Genomic DNA, 6,579 nt, shown 5'->3' with positions numbered 1-6,579 from the left:
AGAGAGAGAGAGAGAGAGAGAGAGAGAGAGAGAGAGGAGAGGAGAGGAGAGAGAAGAGAGAGAAACAAGATGAATATAATTATAGGACAATTAAGACAATATACGAATACGATTTTAATTAAGTTCTTCAATTTTCTTAAGGATTCCGAAAAATTAAGTGATAAAGTCATATGTACATACATACATTTTGTTTCAAGCAGTAGTTTTTGAGTCTCTGTAAAGTTGACATTTTATTTTAAAAAATTAGAGATTATTATCATCAATAGCTCTATTTGCATCCATAAGTTTTACAACTTGATAGCTTTTGAAAATAGTTCTGATTGATTTAATAATTACATAAATTCACATATACTTTTGCTGCATAAAAATATATTTAATAGTTTCTATTTAAAAAAAAAATGAAAAGAGAAATATGTAAAAACCATATTTAAAAAACATATCTTTTAATGAAAAGCAACAATATTATATATATTATATTATATCTCCCCAAAGCGATTATTTAATTTCATTTAACTTGTTCTGCAGCAAGTTTTTCAAGAATTGTTACATGGAGATATAAAACAAAATATGTAGTTTTTGAGTAAATATGGTTTTATTCACGGCGTATTTGCTTAGCAATTAAATGCGGGAAATCCGCTAAATTATACATACATCAATGATTAAATTCAATTTTGACGCGCATAGCTGAGTTTTCCTTGCATTGTGCGCGTTCGTCAATTGTTTGATTGCGTTGAATCCGTAAATTGGATAAATACACGTTCCTGTTCGGTGACTTAACACGAATGTACATATTATACGTTATTATTCTATCGTTACTTTGAGTCTGTTTGATTAGTTATATCTTTAAAAAAACCAATACCAGGATCAAAAAGACAACATAAAAAAGACATCTTTTTATTACTTTGTAATATTTTTATGCTGTCTGGGAAGAAAGCTTTTAAAAAGTTAAATAAAAAAGTTATTTATAAATTTTTTTTAAGCAATAGCTTGTGAAATAAGGCTTTAAATATAATTAATTACAGATTACGTTTAAACGCTGAAATTTATACGTATATTAAACGCGTACTTATTATTAATATTATCGCACGTGCGAAAAATTAATTTTCTTGAAACTTGCAGTGCCACGCAAAGTTGGCATCACATTTAATTCTTTTTTAGAATTAACACTGAATATTCATACAAAATTCGATTCGTATTACTCAATATGCTAAATATTTCGAAACAATAATATACGGACTACAGTCTAGAATTGAAACGGTCATAGGATTGCTGAAGTGATCAAATTATTGACATTACAGTCGTATAAAAATCTCGAATTGACTGGAATAAAAAATTCTCTTACAGAATTAAAGTAAATGCAAAATTGGGAAATGGTGCAGTGGATTTTATATTAAAATCGAAAAAAAAAAATTAAGTAAGTTTTTAACTAGGAGAGAGTATATCCCATAGATCCTCAGTGAGAAATGATGAAATAATCGACGTCGAATCGACGAAATTTCTGGCAAAATTAAAATTTTGCGGAATATATATATATAGAACATTTTTGGAATATATAACGATATATTATAAATGGAATTTTAATTGATATTTGAATGTTGCTTTTACATTTCGTAAACACTTAGGAATATTCCAGAATACTCTTGGAATGCTTTTTAGGGATGTTAGAAATCTTTCATGAATACCTGTTTCAGGAATATTTAGCGTGCTTAGGAATAGTTAGTTAGCTGGGTATAATTTGCGCGAGAATGAACATGCGTAATTGAGTGTAGGAAGACAGAGTTCTGCATGCGCTTTGCTAAAAATAATGATTCGTTATTCCTCGTGTATGAAATGCGTTGTCAATCTGCACGATGCGTTAAATAATAGAACAAGGATAATATATAAATCTGAAATTTGAAATGTGTACGTAATATTGTATCATCGAAAACATAGAGAGAACATATAGCATCCGAAATATGAGAGAATAAAATAAATTAAGTAACAAAATAAATTAATTCTATCTGACTCTCACGTTCTCATTGTTTTGTCACATTATCGATAATTAATTTTCCTTCATCGTGAAAAAACCGATGAATCTTTGCAATAGAATTGCATGTAATATAAAAATAATTCACTTACAAGAATATTTTTTTAGATATAAAATAGAAACAGAGAGACAAAGAGAGAAAAAAATATTTATTATTTTATAATATCATTTTTCATAAAATATAGAATTCTTTTTTTTCAGCTCTTCATGAAATTTTTGTTATCCTACATAATAACTAAGTTATCCACTGTTAATAAATATTTGTTAAGTATTTTGTTGGATGGCAGCACTCATCTAGTAACAGAGAAACTGTCCCTGTAGATCTATTCTGTAATTTTTAACGCAAATTTTGTTATCATTATAACGCTGCTGCGCAACTTTTTTACCAGGAGGGCGAAAGAGCTGTGTTATAATAAAATTTGCGTTAAGAGTTACAGAATAAGCCTATTGAGAGAGACTATGTAGGCCTTTTTTCTGTAACTGCTAAAATGCTCCCGCACGCTACTGTCCTCTGAAAATATGGATATAAACTACACAACAATACTCATTTTTTTCCCAACACACATTGGGTTATTTGATCGTGTTCTGAATTAATTTTCATCACTTTTACAAGTTATATAAAAATTAATAAACAATTTTTACGTATATTTTAACATCTTTAGAAAATATTTGTAAAGTTGTACATTTATAACAAAATGTATATAAATTGTTGTAACTAAATATAGTTAATAAAATGAGAAAAATGCACTTTTTCATTCAAAAATGTAAAACTCTGAAATAAAAATATTTAAAGGAAAAATATATTTAACATATCTTAAAATTAAAATTCTAAACTAAATATAAAAAAAAGAATAGTGTCAGATGTCCAAAAAATTTAATTAATAATTTGAAAATAATGATTTTTTTTTTAATATGCATGAATGGCTATAAATTATAAATATATTGCATTTAAACATTTAAAACAATGCATTTTATTATTGCTGTTGTGTTAAATAAACTTATAATTTATTAAAATGTTTTTTATAATAATACAGACAACATTTAACACAAGGATGCCAAAAATTAAACAATTGTGTTTATTAAGGGCTAATATGTACGTTGTTCTAGAATTAAATTCTTTTTTTAATAATTTGCCACAAATATTCTTCGAAGTTATATTCTATCTAGTTAAAGGATTCGCACAAATTAAAGCCGATAACGCACAAAAGTATTCAGTAGATATACATTATTTTATAGAAAAGAGTATTTGACCAGGTGCTCTTAATATTTTAAAGAAAAGAAATACGCATGACTCAAAAATGTGTATTAAAGGTTAAAAAACTTTTTCTGACTTATTTCTTATTATATATTTTATGTGAGTTTTTGGAATCTAAAGTTCAACGATTTGTATTATGTATTTATCGCGATTATATTTCAAAAAGAAATGTAAAGAGCGGCACAGTTCACCTACACCAACCGTCTAACTGTCGAAATATTAACGAATATTACACACACACACAAATAAATAAAATAATATATTCTTTACACTTTTAATATTCACCGATCAATAGACTTTATTGCACGATTTTTGCTTTCTTAGATTCGTTACACACTCACGCACCTCATGAATATCTTAGTTCAATTGTGTTACAATAAGTATATAATTATTAGTATATAATAACTCGGGAAAAAATATTATATATATGGACACATTTTATACATAATTATATATGAAACATTTTTCCCGGGAACTTTATGTTATACAAAATCCGCGCAGTGTACATAATATTATTAATAAAAGATTGACGTCTTACTATTTTTTTGTAATATTTGAATTACTAAATTCTTTCACATTCACGTTTTTATTCTAAAATAAAAGAATTATTTAGTATTTATTATTTTAAATAAGTTTTTAGAACTTATTTTATATTTTTTATTTTAAATAAAAATCGTAATAATAGTTATTTAAACGAGCCATGATCAGCATTATCAGTATGATCAGTATTAAAAATTAAATAATGATTAACAAAACATTTAATACTTTTAGCGAAAGCTGTATTTAGCGCAAATTGTTTTGCAAGATTAAAAAAATTTGCATGTATCTTTATATTAAGGATGTATAGAATATTATCAACTTTATTTAAGTATGAATCATTTAAAATAATAATAAAAATTAGAGACTTAATGTTGGAATATCCAAAATACTCCACGCGAACAATTACTAGTTACGTTTAAAAGAATCGCGCAAATAATATAAGATTGAACAGATGCCAGAGATACCACAAAGCAAAGCACGAAATGTACGACGATATCCGTTTGTTAAAATTATGTAAAATATGAATAATTGAGTAAACCGTGAATATTTTTTATACGCAATAGTTAAATATCTGAACGGCGCCTGGCGAAAAGCGAGGGGGAACGTGCCGCGCGGAAAGAACCAGGGGAGGGGGGCGTGTCGCGCGGCGTAGTGGTGGGCTACGTCATCAGTTCGGCATTCGCCCGGCGACCTTAGACGGAGACGGCTGTGATACGAGTCGCTCCGAGTGTAAATCGCATTAATCTACAAAATAATAATTAAATATCTATGAACGCGAATTGATAAATTATTATTACGTTAATAAAAAATGCCCATGTAATAAGATTGCTCAGAACTAAGCTATACTAAAGATTAAACTAATAAATACTAAATAATTGCTTTATTTCTTTATTAAAAATACATACTTTAATTAAAATTGTTTTTAACACGACCAATTCCTAATTAATATGACTTATTTAAAATATAATTAAAAAATAGATCAGAAGAATGTTATCTAAAATAATAAATTCTACATAATTCTTTTTATTAAAAATATATATTTTAAACATCTTTATTCTTTAAATACGATTGAGTCCCGTATATTAGTATATCGATAATTAGATTTTATATTATTATATGTGAAACAAATTAAAATCCAATTAGTACTTTGTCGCGGAATTAATACTTTCTTACATCAATTTTCTTAGAACTCAACAGTATAGTTGATGCGAGTTTAATCCAAAAAAGTAATAAATAAATTATGTTCGAATTCATAATGCAATGTAAGTTTCGTTGAATTCTAAGCACCAAGAAGAGTTAAAAATATAATATCTATTGAAATAAAACAGTGATTTGTAATTCATATAATCTATATATGTCTATAATGATTCTGTCGCGTACATATTTTGTTTCTAATTAATAATAATGTATAATGAAGTAATAGTGCGGATTAAGAATGCGGAATAAGACGTAAATGACTGCAGAATTAAGAGTTATTATAAACTAATAATCGTTTATTCTAACACGGCTTAAGATATAGATAAATGGTGTGCGTAACAATTCAAGAAATAAAACAAAAATCGTATAATAAAGCATCGTGTAATATTCATCGAAAAATATTAAAACATGAGTAGATTATTTTGTAATATACGTTAATGTTAATATTTCGACACAGTTAGATTATCGGAATGCGACCTTGGAGTGGGGATGGGGCGGCACAGAGTAAACATAACGCGCCGCTACGTGCCATCCCGTGCCATCCCCACTTCAAGGTCGCGCGCCGATAATCTAACTGTCGAAATATTAACATTAACGTATATTACAAGATCAGTAAAATAATCTACTCATATTTTAATATTTTTCGATGAATATTACACGATGATTACTTAAAATTAAACGAACCGTAGCCGGTTTGTCGCGTCGCGCGTATCGGGAGTGCCGTTCAAGTTATTGGACTCAAGTTGTAGTCCACGTGCGATTATAGTGTATTATTCGCGAGTGTTGTACGCGAGTGTCCTGTGGGAGAGGATGACAACCGTATTCTGGGAGGAGGAGGAGGTCTGGGAAAGACATCAGGCATCGGCGGAGCAACCTTGCGGTAAATATCATTTTTTTTATGTTGCTTATGTAACATCAGTATTTTTTTTCATTCCTAAGTCGTTTTATTCTATAATGATTTAAAATTGATAATTAGAAAAAAAGGATTATTTTAAAATTACTTTGAAATTTTATAAATACTTTTATAATAATATTTTTAAGGAAATGTATAATTATATAAAACTGAATTTAAAAAATTCGATGCTCATAAAAATTATATATTTCGAAAATTATATAAGAAATTATTTTTAAAAGAACTTTGCATGTAATAAATTTTTTAAAAATATTGATTGATTTTTTGCTCTGTTTTAATTTAGATTTTATATTCTTTTTGTTATAGAATCATCGTAGCGACGTTGCAGATATAACTCCGCTGTTGCGCATCAGATTGGTGAGTGATAAATTAATGTTTTTGTAAGGGTAACGGATGTGTGATAATTTCATTAATATACCATATATCTATAGAGATGCATATATGCCTCAATTTAATAAAAATATATGGATAAATATATGTATAACATTCCATACATCCGTTGCCTTAAAATGGTTAAATAATAACAGATTAGGATAAAAAACTTAATCCTGGATGCCTCTTTATTATGACATTTATTGTGTATGTACTTGTTAAATTTATAATGTTATGTTACACTTACTCGGGAAAAAATATTTCATATATAACTAT

Source organism: Trachymyrmex septentrionalis, unplaced genomic scaffold (assembly GCF_001594115.1).
Source record: "Trachymyrmex septentrionalis isolate Tsep2-gDNA-1 unplaced genomic scaffold, Tsep1.0 scaffold69, whole genome shotgun sequence".
In the NCBI taxonomy this organism is placed as follows: Eukaryota; Metazoa; Arthropoda; class Insecta; order Hymenoptera; family Formicidae; genus Trachymyrmex; species Trachymyrmex septentrionalis.
This window is presented reverse-complemented; position numbering follows the sequence as displayed.